General features: G+C 42.0%; 1 pseudogene; it reads left to right on the top strand.

Annotated features, from left to right (window-relative positions):
- Positions 1 to 1,115: 1,115 nt before the first annotated feature.
- LOC147314759 (uncharacterized) lies at positions 1,116 to 2,854 on the top strand (annotated as a pseudogene).
- The last annotated feature ends 11,906 nt before the right edge of the window (positions 2,855 to 14,760 follow it).

Raw genomic sequence — 14,760 nt, 5'->3', positions numbered from 1 at the left:
GAGCAAGGCCATAAAGTCTCACAGCATAAATTGCAATTGTGGAGCCAGGAAGTAACGTACCTTGGCCACAGACTGACAGGGCAAGGCAGACAGCTGTTAGACAGCAGAAAAGTAGCTGTACAAAACGCTCCTAAGCCTGTCACCAAACAACAAATGATGAGTTATTTAGGTCTCTGCAACTTTTGCAGATGTTTGATACCTGAATATGCACTGCTGGCCCAACCTTTGCAAAACCTGATCTATGGCAAACACTTAGCTCTGAAAGATGAAATAGAATGGACACCAGAGGCAGATAAAGCATTTATTGACTTAAAACTTGCCCTGCAAACAGGCACAGTTTTAGCTTTGCCTGACTGTGACAAGCACTCTCCTTCCTGCGGAAGTAGATGGTGCCGAACACAGCTGTATGCAGAAGCGAACTGAAAAAATGAAACCCCGACCAGACATTTTTAGTACACTGCAGCCTACTGTTTTAGAAGCGAAAGCCCTTACTTCCTCTTTTTCAGCACAGAGTGCAGAACTAGCGGCTATCATACGTGCATGCTGCGCAAAGGTCGAGAAATAGAAATATATAAATATTCACACTGACAGTCAATATGCGTTGCACACCAAAAAAGATAATTCAGAAATTACTGAAGGCAATAACTTTGCAGACCGAGCAGCAAAGAAGGCAGCACAGCAACCTGTACAGACTTTGATGTCTGAAACCTCACATCTAATACCACTTGATGTACTTAAAGACGAACAGAAAGCCGCACCTATTGCAGAGCGTAAGAAATGGCTAAAGTGTGGAGTAGAACTACACAATGACTTACTGACCTGTAATGGCAAACCAGTATTGCCAAAATCCCTACACAAGACAGCAGCATTAGCGACACACGGATTACCACGTGTGTCGGAAAGGGGGGAATGTCAGATATCCTCCCTAAGCACTTCACGGGAGACCTTTTTTCCACTGCCTCTCACTAGTGAGCCTATTAATAAGACTATAAGAGAAACCACCCTAGCAGAGTGGATGACTAAATTATTTGAGAATAAAGAGATTGTGCTAAACAATAAACTGCCGAGTAATATCTCTCCAGTTTCTTGCAGGTTGCAGCCAGGTGATTGGATCCTGATCAAAGTACTCCAGAGAAAGAATTGGAGTTCACCAAGGTAGGAAGGCCCATATCAGGTCTTACTTACTACACCAACCGCCTGCAAAATAGCAGAAAGACCATCTTGGATCCACCAAAGCCACTGCAAAAAAGTGAGTAACAACACAAGCATAGACGCCGGTTCCCCCGACTCCTAGGTGTTCCCTGGTGGAGGAAAGGGCTGTTTGGGTATATCCCGCCCTTTTGTCTTCTCGCCAGTGGTCTACTCACCTGGAGCCCGGGTGTGCCTGGTCATCATGAAGAACCTTGTCCTCATAATGACTGGCATTGCGCTCCTAGTGAGCCTACTGATACTCACCTGGACAGACGAGGACCCACAGCACCACCTGCAGAAGAAATGGTCATATGACAACTTACACCTAAAGGATATGGACAAAGAGCACAACCACCCCTGACTGAACAATGCCTGGTACCGGTACGTCTACAACCGAGTACATACAGAAGACAACCACACTGGCTGCTACGTCTGTTCTCACCTCCCAACAACAGCAATGCAAGCCACCCTATATGGAAAATCACCCAGCCTTTCCGAAGCCCTATGTATATTCTACAAAGCCACCAGCGGAACATGTTCCCCCGAAGACATCTTCGCCTTCAAGTTTGAGTTAAAAAGACAAGTCACAAAAATCGACCTGCGACGGTGTAATGGAACACTGATCAACTATAAACCTAATGAGGTAGTGTTTTGTACACCAGAGGTCTCAGACTGGAACTACAGCTGTGATGACCGATACTGGGTACACCTGAATGCGACCAATGACAAGGGAAAATCTTTCAACATCAGGAGGGAACCAGGAATACAACATCCAATGTGTTTCACCTTCGCATACGGCAACAGAAAGCTGGGGATGAACCAAAACTGCTCCCAGACTTTCCGGATGCCGCAGGACAGAAAGGCACGGATAAGCTTCCTGAATGGCACATATTGGGTGCAGGGTACAGCTTGGGCATGTGGCTCAAAGACATACTTCACCATCTCACCCAACAGCACCGGACTCTGCGCCCCAATTTTAGTGTCAGACCACACATTCAGAATATTCCATCAGGACCAACCAAGACGCAAGAGGAGCACTGATAACGTGCAACCTCATGATCCAATCTGGGGCAGTGATGTGCCAGCGGAGTTCAAGTTGTGGACCACCGGACAGAAAGTCCTGCACTCACTTTTCCCATGGATCGGGGATGGAAAAAACATGCTAAGAATCGAGACTCTTGACTACCGATTTGGACTTTTCCTGAACAGCTCAACATGGATAAACAAGGCTCAGAATGAGGAAATTGACGCGATCAGAATAGTGGTCATGCAACACAGAGTCGCCCTGGACATGATTCTCGCTGAGAGAGGGGGCCTCTGTGTCTTATTCAACACCACTTGCTGCACCTATATTCCAGATAACGTGCATTCCTTGACCATGACCACCGCCCTGGAGAAGTTACGACAACTGAGTAATGCACAGCAACAAGACTATGTCATGAACACAGAGGACTGGCTGACCTGGCTGCTGAGCGGCAGCTGGAAGACCCTCGTGATCAAAGGACTTGTCTTGATAGGAGTTCTTCTTTTATTGCTTTGCATGTTCTCAACATGCATTCTACCCTGTATCAGATCAATGATTGGCAAAATGGTACAGGCCACAGTGATCACCTATGTTGGACTGCCACAAGAAGATGAACCGGACGAAGAAGATTTAGTATAGGAACACTCACACATACTGAATGATGCTACAATTGAAAATGTTATAAGCAAGTGATTGTTAGCTGATAATAAAGTATGATTGAAGTGGTGAAATACAGTAACAACAGGGAGGAATGTTAGGGAGTTTTTATTGTTTTATTTGCTTATGCTTCAAAAGTTACGTTAACCTACACAAGTGTCTCAGTGTTGATTATTCACCTGACTGTTTGTTAACTGAATATCTCTGACATCCTTGGTTACATCTTCAACACAAAGAGGCGTTTTTACATCTATGTGCACAACAGAGTGGAACGCATCAGGCAATCCACACAAGCTCACCAGTGGCATTATGTGCCCACTCACTTAAATCCTGCTGATCATGCCACGCGCGCATTACCTGCTGAGCAGCTTTCTACCTCCACATGGCTCAGTGGACCTGCTTTTCTTACCAAGTCAGAAATTGGTCAATCTCAGGCAGAGTCGTTTGATCTTGTAGACCCAGAGACTGACAACGAACTGCGTCATGAGGTAACTACTTGTGTTATCACTCTTGCAAAGGATGTTCTCAGTAGTGCCAGATTCGAACGGTTTTCTAGTTGGAATGTACTACTGAAGGCTATATCTAGACTCCGACACATTGTTCAGTCCTTTAACCCTCCTGCCATCCTTTAAAAAACTCACACCCATCACCCTAGGGACCATTCTCAGCCACGCCATAAAAAGACCATATATCCATATTTTATTCCACTTTAAATTAGCCAACCTTGTAAAACTACTTCTCCCTGAAATATTCATGTAAAGTTTTAATTATATTTTCGTTGTTTTAACCCTTCAAATCCCAGTGTTATTACATGAGCGCCCTGTGTTATAAGCCCCAAAAACCAAAAAACGAAACTAAATATTTCCACAAAAAACCAGTTGAAGTAATATGTGATTGTCATTATAAGTAGGCCTTTAGATGGACCAAAGATTGGCACCAACATACATTTTGACCTGCCATTATTTTTTTTGCATTTTTTTTGCAATTTAAAAATTAAAACTTCAAGGCCCTGAGTCTTCATTGACATCCAAGAAAAGAAGAAAAAATAAAATCATATGATGATGATTTGGGGTTGAAAAATAGCGTTTATAATGGAAGTCAATGGGCAGAAAATGGTCCCCAGGGTGATGGGTGTGGGGATTTCTGCTGCTCAGCCATTTTAGGCTGATTTAAGGAATTCACACTGGAATATTAACATTGACAGGTAAAAACTATCCTGTGGCAAGTTTGGTTATATTCCACTGAACACAGTGGAAATGGCAGCCATTTAACACATAGCAGTGGCACAAAAAGGTCCCAAGAAGGCAGGAGGGTTAAGCAGAACATAGAAGGCACCTGTCAGGGCTGGCACAGCTGTAGTGAGCATTTAACCGAAAAGCAGCTCGATCAAGCTAAGATCATTATCATTCGCACTGTCCAAAGAGAAGTCTATGCAGAAGACATAAGACAGCTTGAAAAGAGCATGCCCCTCAAAAGTTCAAGCCCACTTAGCAAACTGAACCCATTTCCTGACACAAATGGAATCCTCAGAGTGGGTGGGAGACTAAGACGAGCACAGTTGACTTCGGATGAAACAAATCCTATCCTCATCCCTGCCAAACACCACCTTGCCCAGCTATAAGACACTTCCATGTGAAAGTATGCCATCAGGGCAGACATGTTACTCAAGGGGCAGTCAGAGCTGCAGACTTTTGGATTGTGGGAGGAAAAAGAGCAATAAGCAAAATGATATTCAGCTGCGTGACATGTCGAAAACTAAGAGGCAGACAGCAGGAACAGATTATGGCTGAGCTACCAGAGGATAGGCTGTCCACTGACCCTCCGTTCACACATGTAGGGCTTGATGTGTTCGGGCCCTGGACAAGCGGATGCAAAGCGATTGGCAGTCATATTTAGGTGCATGAGTACACGGGCCATTCACATTGAAGTTATAGAATCAATTGACACGTCATCATTCATCAATGCCCTGCGTCGTTTTTTTGCCATCAGAGGTGCAGTCAAACTTCTTAGGTCCGATTGTGGGACAAATTTTGTGGGTGCCTGCAAAGAGCTGCAAATAGACAAACAGGGCTGCTACAACAGCAAACTAAACAGCTTTCTTGAAGACTCTGGCTGCAAATGGCTATTCAACCCCCCACATGCGTCGCATATGGCTGGCTTCTGGGAGCGAATGATTGGGGTCACGTGCAAAATCCTTGATGCAATGCTCCTAGAACACAGGAATGCAAAGCTTACCCATGAAATACTAGTGACCTTAATGGCTGAAGTCACTGCAATAGTGAATGCTCGTCCGTTAACAGCAGTTTCTGCAGATCCAGAAAACCCAGTCATCCTTACCCCAGCCATGCTGCTCACGCAAAAGGTTTCGAACCCACCAATCCCACCAGGTCAGTTTGGAAACAGTGACCTGTTCAAAGCTCAATGGAGGCGCATACAATACCTCGCTGATGTCTTCTGGAGACGATGGAAAAAAGAATACATCTCAGGACTTCAGGACCGCCGCAAATGGAAAACAGTAAAGCCTAACCTACAAACAGGAGATGTTGTTCTTTTAAGAGAGACACCCGAACATAGGAACAACTGGCCACTTGGACTTATCACCAAAACCTTTCCCAGTGAGGATGGGCTCATAAGGAAGATAGAGGTGAGGATTTTCCGCAAGGATGAACACAAGTGCTACATAAGGCCTATAAGTGAGGTTATGCTATTGGTGTCTAAGGATTGTACTTAGAAGCAGAAACTTTGTTTCATTGTATGTCACTTGCCTTTTACATGTTAGTTGAGGGTGACATTCCATGGATGTCAGGTGGGGAGTATTCTGAAAATTAAGACAATAAATAAAAGACTATTAACAAAGTACCACATATGTCATCAGGTTAAGGGCACTAATTATGCAGCAATAAAAGGGAATATAAGAACAAAGTTACTAAGAACAGATATAGCTAAAAGATAAAGTACATAAATAAGAAATTGAACCAAATATAAAATAGGGACACTAACTAGATGGAAAAGCTATGTTGAATAAATGAGTTTTTAAACGGGATTTAAAAGATAAAACGGAGTCTGACGCACGGATAGCGATAGGAAGGTTGTTCCACAGATTCGGTGCAACCAGGGCAAAAAGCACGGTCACCCCTAGATTTAAGTTTAGATCTAGGGCTCGCCCAGAGACATATAGACTAAGAAAATCGACAAGATAACGAGGGGATAAATTTTTTTATTTTATTTATTATTTATAATTTTAAAGGTGAACAACAATATTTTAAATTCAATGCGATATTTTATGGGTAACCAATGCAACTCAATAAGAACTGGGGTGATAGAGGCATACTTTCTAGTGCCAGTCAGAAGGCGAGCCGCAGCATACTGGACAAGCTGAAGTCTGTGAAGGAGAGTGGAGTGAAGACCAAAGTAGAGGGAATTACAATAATCCAAACTAGAAGTCACAAAAGCATGAATGAGCTTTACAAGATCTTTATGAGGGACATAGTGCTTAGCCGTAGCGATAAGGCGCAGTTGGTAAAAGCTAGATTTAATTACTGAAGACACTAGTTTGTTAAATTTGAAAGAGCTGTCCACCAGGACACCTAGGTCACAAACTGAGTCAGAGAAAGAAGTGGCAAAGGAACCAAAGGTATCAGCTGATAGGCCCCTAGGGATATGGTTGCCAAACACCACAATCTCCGTTTTCTTTTCATTCAGAATAAGGGAATTGTTTGAAAGCCATTCTCTGACTTCTCTCATGCACTCGAGGTCATCATCATGTCATCATCATCTAATTGAAAATAAATCTGTATATCATTGGCATAGAGGTGATAAGAAATGTTATATTTTTCAAAGATGAAGCCTAGGGGGAGCATTGTCATGGTCCTGAGTCTGAGGACTCAGTGTTTTGTTTCCTTATGCTTTTGTTCATTTCGAGTGTGTATTCTGTTGTGATTTTGCCATTTGTTAGGTTTCTGTTCTTTGCCTGCCTGCTCCCACTTCTCTGTGTTCCCTCTGTCTGTCCATGGTGTTATTGTGTCTGCTCATGAGTCTGCCTGTCAAGTTCAGTGTCCTGTCTGGTTCTCTGTGTCTGTTAGTTTCCTGTTTTATTCTGAAAGTTCTTGTCTCATGTCAGTGTGTTCAGTTTTACCTCTCCCCTGTCTCGTTAGCCTAATTGCTCCCAGCTGTGTCTCCCTCCTGTGGCCCATTCCCTGATTACTCCCCGTGTATTTAAGCCCTGTGTTTTCCTGTGCTCTCTGTCGCGTCGTCTGTTTAATTCCATGTAGTCTGCATTATTCCATGTTTCTTAGTGTCGCTCTGCTCCTCGTTTCATGTCCTCCCTTTTGCATTAGTTTTCCCAGTTTAGGTTTATGTTCGGTTCTGCTCACACCTTGGTTTTGTGTAGTGATGGGCAGATGAAGCTTCATGAAGCACTGAAGCTTTTCATCCAATTGGTTCACCCCAGCGCAAAGCTTCTTGAAGCTTCATTTGCTCTAGTAGGACACCTACTGGATGTAAAAATATTAGTTGGCATGAATTTGAAGAGTGTGGCCTTTTGCACACAGCCTGTAAATGTCAACAACAAAAGTAGTGTGTAAAACATGTATATTGTAGTGATGGCAGTACACTGTGTATATTTATACTGGCAGTATGGAAAATGATTATTTGGAAATGCTTAAAATGGAAATGATCATTTACTGTGAGGTGAGGTGTGGTTGGGGTGTGGACAGTGGTTGTGCTTTTGTAACGTTGAGGTATGGACAGCTACACACTGCCTGTTCACATTTTATTCTGTAAAAACTAAATTTTCACTGCTTTTATGACCTTTTTAGTGGGGAGAACATAGCTAGGATTTAATGATTTAACAAATCTTTTGAATCCTTTGTCCTATTGCACCATCAGTATTATGAAAATACATCTTCTGTAGAAATTTACATACCTTGTTGGGAGGAATAAGATCAAAATGTTCCCACACAGGGGAGGACATGCTCCTCTTCTTAGCTGGCTCCATTCTCTCCTGACTTTCTCTCTTCACTCTCATAAACCTCCAAACTCTCACTAACCGCAACTCTCCATCAAACACCTACATTTTGAATGAAGTCTGAGGGGTTTATATCGCTGTCATATCTCGCGGCAAAGTTCGAACCACTTCATGAACCAGTCACGTGGTACAGCCGGGCAGCGAGGCTTCGGACGTCATCATTTTCAGCTCCTCCCATAAATGAAGCAAGCCTCGATACGCGCATCACAGAAACACCCCCTCCATTACTCGACACAAGCTTCGAAGCCTCGATACAGAACGTCACATCACTAGTTTTGTGCACTGTAAATAAACCCACTTGCACCTCCGCCATTGTCTGCTATTGGATTCTCCTTTCTCACCCTCCACACGACTGCCGCCCCAGCCGTGACAAGCATATGTAATGAGAATAACATTGGGCCAAGCACAGAGCCTTGGGGCACACCACAGCATAAGGATGCAGTTGAGGAAGAATAAGTACCCAAGGTAACGGAGAAAGACCTGTTCAAAAGGTATGATTTGAACCAATTTGAACCCCGAATGCCTACAGTCCATTCTAACCTTGTTAATAAAATATTATGGTCAACCATGTCAAAGGCTGAGGACAAATCCAATAAGACTAATACAGCAGAATGCCCTGAATCAGTAATTAAGAGATCATTAAGGACTCTCAGCAAAGCTGTTTCAGTGCTGTGGCGTGGTTTAAAACCAGATTGAAATTTATCACAGATGTCATGCGCATCCAGGTAAGCCTGGAGTTGCGAAAGAACTATCTTCTCTAGGATTTTGGAAAGGAACGGAAGTTTGGATATCGGCCTATAATTAACGAAATCACAATGATCAAGACACCTTTTTTTAAGAACAGGTTGCACTATAACATGTTTAAAAACAGAGGGAACATAGCCAGAAGACAATGATAAGTTCATTAAAAACAGAATACTGGGCCCAATTACATCAATGCCATCATTCACAATGCGAGACGGAAGGGGTTCATATGCAGAACTAGTAATTTTCAGTTGCTTGACAATTTGCTTAAGTGTACAGAGTGACACTGGCTCAAACTGATGAAAAGTTGAAGCACATTCTGCAGTGAGAGCAGGGCTCACCACTAGGGGCAGTGAGGATTTGAGAGATAGGATTTTATCAGTAAAGTATTTTAGAAATTGTTCACAGAGAGCTGAGGATGGGACCATCGGCATATCAGGGCAGGGATTAACCACTGAATTAAAGATTTTAAATAGCAATCGAGGGTTATGGCCATTGGTCACAATAATATAAGAGAAAAAGGCTGCTTTAGCACGTTTAGCAGTAATTTGAAACTCCAGGCGGCTAGAACGCAAAGTATCAAAGGATACCTGGAAATTGTCTTTTTTCCATTTCCTCTCAGCTTGGCCGCATACACGCCGCAGGGCACGCGTAGAATCATTAAACCAACGTTGAGAATTAGTTCTAGGAGATTTCATTTTGATCGGTGCTACAGTATCAAGGATGGAAGAACACATGGATAGCAAAGAATTAGCGATGTCGTCAACCGTATGATGTTTGGAGCAGTCAAAACTAGTAGTAGAGGCAGAGTTGAGGAAAGCCACAGAAAATTTTGTCACAGATTCATAATTAATAATACGCATAGGGCATATTCTCAGTAAACAGTTCAATCTTACACAGATCAGTGTCAAAGATAACTGGGAAGTGATCAGAGATCCCAACATTATCAATATGCTTAATACAAATATCCAAGCCATATGAGAAAACCAAATCGAGGGTATGGCCTTTGAAGTGGGTTGGCCCATTAACCCACTGAACAAGGTTAAAAGAGTCAATTAAGGTAAGAAAGTCTGTGGCTAAGAGGTCATCCTTACAGCAAATATGAATGTTAAAATCACCAGTAATAAGAACACAGTCATAATCAACAAAAATAGATCCTAACAGATCAGTAAAATCATGAATAAAAAATTTATTATACTTCGGCGGTCGATAAACCACGGCACACAAGGTTTTAGAAGAATTAACCAGTACCACTAATTGAACTTCAAAGCTACCGTAGGTAGGAGAAGGCAGCTGCCGAGCTTTATGTATATTTTTAAAAACTGAGGCTAAGCCACCACCTCAACCCGTAAGCCTTGGTGAGTTGAAGAAGGAACAGTCAGGGGGGAGAAGCTCCGAGAAGGAGAAGGAGTCATCAGGGCGAATCCATGTCTCTGTCAGGAACAAGATGTCAAGCCCCGAATAGAGGAAGAAGTCATTTAAAATAAAAGTCTTGTTCACCAGTGACCTTACATTCAGTAGAGCCATCCGCTAGCCCCTCACAATGGCGAAGAGAAAAGTTGATTCTGAAAACAGAGCCTTTGAGTAGTCTTTTTTACCATCAGGGCCTCAGGGCCTATACTGGTCTTTTTAAAAGTTATCTTTGACTTTATGACTTTCTGTGTCGTTTCTGGGATGCTTAGGACTCATATTGCACTGCTGGAAATAGTTTATTTTCATGCATATGCTGCTTTTTTGCAAATTTGCACTATAATATTTATTTTCATTTTTCCTGCAGTGTATAAAGATTGGTGTATTTCAAAAATAAAACTATGAAGACACTCAAAATTTATTTCCTGTGGTGGGAAACTATTTTGTGCAACTTTTTTGTATTTACAGTTTTGAGGGATAAGCCTCTTAAATTTCTCTAACTAGAAATATAGGTTAAAAAAGCAAAAATGATTTTCAATTTTTTTGTAGTTTATTGCACTTTTTTGCAATTTATGTAATTACTATGCACTTAATGAATACATATTATTAAAATCTGGGCTATAATGGTTGTATTGATGTATAGCAACTTGAAATGCTCCCAAAAATGGCACCACGCCATGTAAAAATATAATATAAGCTCTGGCGGACTTGGTTATATGGTAGGTCTTTAAGGGTTAAGGAATTGAATTTAAGACGGCACTACGAGACAAAACATCAGGATAAGCTGAAAAACCTAAATGCAGAGCAAAAACTATAGAAGGTAGAAGAGCGAAAGAAGAATCTAACATTTCAGCAGACATTTTTCACCAGAGCAAAATCACAAAGTGAAGGTGTTGTGAAAGCAAGTTCTATTGTAGCAGAGGAGCTACAATAGAGGAGCCAAATCAGCCCGGCCATTTACCACTCTGAACAGTGCATGATGAAGGTGTGCGATGTCTTGTGTCCAGACAAAACGCAGATTTTGGCAAATGTGAGCCTGAAGAGAAATACATTTGCTGATCGGGTTTGTGAGATGGCCACTGATTTAACGTTTTGATGCATGCTCAATCATCCAGGTAAGTGAATCTCCAAAAGTTGATTCAGTTCATCTGTGTCTTCATTCCACCTATTTCACATATAAGAGTCAGTTCTACAGGCAGAAACATGGGTTCACCAGTTTCACCCATCATGGCCAATTTCAGGTATGTGGATGACACCTGGGTTAAAATCAAATCTCAGGACGTTCCACAATTCATGGATCAAATTAACCCTTTAAAGCCGGTCGCAGTGGGCACGCTCCGTTTTGCGTAACTATTTTTAAATCCCTGTAGAACCGGAACTGCGTAAGGTAGCGCAATAATTTTATTTGCATACGAAACTGGAGGAGTTGTACTTACATCTTATGCCATCAGCTTGTCCTAGGTCACGGTTTCCTTCCACATATAGCTTTGCAAATATTGCATAAAAAGCGCTTGCAAGAACAAAAGCATAATATTCCAGAAATCCGATCAGCTGTTCGTAACACTTCCCTCATTGAAACAGACATCAGCGTGAACAATTGCATGTCCACCATGCCCGAAACCGGAAGTGATGTAATTTTCGCGGAAAATGTATTTTTTTTACTTGTAGGCCTTAAAAGCCTATATTGGTGTTTTTATAAGTCATGTTTGACTTTATGCTTTTCTGAATAGTTGCTGGGATGCTTAGAACTCAAATTGCACTGCTTAAAATACAGGGAATGCAGAATTATTAGGCAAATGAGTATTTTGTCCACATCATCCTCTTCATGCATGTTGTCTTACTACAAGCTGTATAGGCCCGAAAGCCTACTACCAATTAAGCATATTAGGTGATGTGCATCTCTGTAATGAGAAGGGGTGTGGTCTAATGACATCAACACCAGGATGGTGTTGGATTATGGACAGTCAGGTGTCCATAATTATTAGGCAACGTCCTTTCCTTTGGCAAAATGGGTCAAAAGAAGGACTTGACAGGCTCAGAAAAGTCAAAAATAGTCAGATATCTTGCAGAGGGATGCAGCAGTCTCAAAATTGCAAAGCTTCTGAAGCGTGATCATCGAACAATCAAGCGTTTCATTCAAAATAGTCAACAGGGTCGCAAGAAGCGTGTGGAAAAACCAAGGCGCAAAATAACTGCCCATGAACTGAGAAAAGTCAAGCGTGCAGCTACCAAGATGCCACTTGCCACCAGTTTGGCCATATTTCAGAGCTGCAACATCACTGGAGTGCCCAAAAGCACAAGGTGTGCAATACTCAGAGACATGACCAAGGTAAGAAAAGCTGAAAGACGACCACCACTGAACAAGACACACAAGCTGAAACGTCAAGACTGGGCCAAGAAATATCCCAAGACTGATTTTTCTAAGGTTTTATGGACTGATGAAATGAGAGTGAGTCTTGATGGGCCAGATGGATGGGCCCGTGGCTGGATTAGTAAAGGGCAGAGAGGTCCAGTCCGACTCAGACGCCAGCAAGGTGGAGGTGGAGTACTGGTTTGGGCTGGTATCGTCAAAGATGAGCTTGTGGGGCCTTTTCTGGTTTAGGATGGAGTCAAGCTCAACTCCCAGTCCTACTGCCAGTTTCTGGAAGACACCTTCTTCAAGCAGTGGTACAGGAAGAAGTCTGCATCCTTCAAGAAAAACATGATTTCCATGCAGGACAATGCTCCATCACACGCGTCCAAGTACTTCACAGCGTGGCTGGCAAGAAAGGGTATAAAAGAAGAAAAACTAATGACATGGCCACCTTGTTCACCTAATCTGAACCCCATTGAGAACCTGTGGTCCATCATCAAATGTGAGATTTACAAGGAGGGAAAACAGTACACCTCTCTGAACAGTGTCTGGGAGGCTGTGGTTGCTGCTGCACGCAATGTTGATGGTGAACAGATCAAAACACTGACAGAATCCATGGATGGCAGGCTTTTGAGTGTCCTTGCAAAGAAAGGTGGCTATATTGGTCGCTGATTTGTTTTTGTTTTGTTTTTGAATGTCAGAAATGTATATTTGTGAATGTGGAGATGTTATATTGGTTTCACTGGTAAAAATAAATAATTGAAATGGGTATATATTTGTTTTTTGTTAAGTTGCCTAATAATTATGCACAGTAATAGTCACCTGCACACACAGATATCCCCCTAAAATAGCTAAAACTAAAAACAAACTAAAAACTACTTCCAAAAACATTCAGCTTTGATATTAATGAGTTTTTTGGGTTCATTGAGAACATGGTTGATGTTCAATAATAAAATTATTCCTCAAAAATACAACTTGCCTAATAATTCTGCACTCCCTGTAGTTTATTTTGATGCAGATGCTGTTTTCTTTGCAAATTTGCATCAAAGGATTGTTTTTGGTTTTTCCTGCAGTATATAAAAATTGGTGTATCTCAAAAATAAAACTATGAAGACACTCAAATTAAATTTCCTGTTGTTGTAAACAATTTTTTGCAACTTTTTTGTATTTAAAGTTTTGAGGGATAAACCTGTTAAATTTCTCCAAGTAGAAATATATGTAAAAAAAACAAAAATTTCAATTTTTTTGTAGTTTATTGTACTTTTTTGCAATTTACAGTATGTAGCTACTATGGACTTAATGCATACATATTATTAAAATCTGGGCTATAACAGTTGTATTGATGTATGGCATCTTTCAAATGCTCCCAAAAATGGCACTACAGCATATAAAAATATAAAGTAAGCTCTGGCGGCCTTGGTTCTATGGTAGGTCTTAATCAGAATCAGAATCAGAATCAGAATACTTTATTGATCCCTGGGGGAAATTATTTTTTGTTACAGTGCTCCATTTTAAACCAACATTAAGACAAGACAGACAATAACTAACTAAGAATAGTACAATATATACATATATATACATACATACATACATACATAAGTCACTTATAAATAAATATTTGGAAAAGAAACATGTGTAGCTGTAGCAGCAAACAGTGTGTTAAGTGGATGCGTTGTACTGGGAGATGGCCACAGGCAGGAATGATTTCCTGTGTCGTTCAGTGGTGCTTTTCGGTAATCTCAGTCTCTCACTGAACGAGCTCCTGTGACTGACCAACATGTCATGGAGTGGGTGGGAGGTGTTATCCAACATTGTCTTTATCTTGGACAGCATCCGCCTCTCCGACACCACCTTGAGGGAGTCCAGCTCCATCCCCACAACATTGCTGGCCTTACGGATCAGTTTATTAAGTCTGTTGGCATCTGCGACCCTCAGCCTGCTCCCCCAGCATGCAACAGCATAGAGGATCGCACTGGCCACCACAGACTCATAGAAAATCCTCAGCATTTTCTGGCAGATGTTGAAGGACCTCAGTCGCCTCAAAAAATAGAGACGACTCTGGCCCTTCCTGTAAAGTGCTGTGGTGTTTTTAGCCCAGTCCAGTTTATTGTCAATGTGTACTCCAAGGTATTTATAGTCCTCCACAATGTCAACACTGACCCCCTGGATTGAAACAGGGGTCAAGTGTTTCCTGGTCTTCCTGAAGTCCACGATCAGTTCCTTGGTCTTTGCCAAGTTGAGCTGCAGATGATTCTGCTCACACCACGTGACAAAGGAGTCGACCACAGCCCGGTACTCTGTCTCATCATCCCTGCTGATGCATCCAACCACCGCAGAGTCATCAGAAAACTTCTG

The sequence above is a fragment of the Aulonocara sp. 'chitande type north' Nkhata Bay genome, linkage group LG14, assembly GCF_057382095.1.
Source record: "Aulonocara sp. 'chitande type north' Nkhata Bay isolate Kocher_YH1m ecotype deep benthic linkage group LG14, A_spYH_male_GT1.1, whole genome shotgun sequence".
NCBI lineage: Eukaryota > Metazoa > Chordata > Actinopteri > Cichliformes > Cichlidae > Aulonocara > Aulonocara sp. 'chitande type north' Nkhata Bay.
Note: the sequence above shows the minus strand (reverse complement) of the source record. Positions and strands in the feature narration are given on the sequence as shown.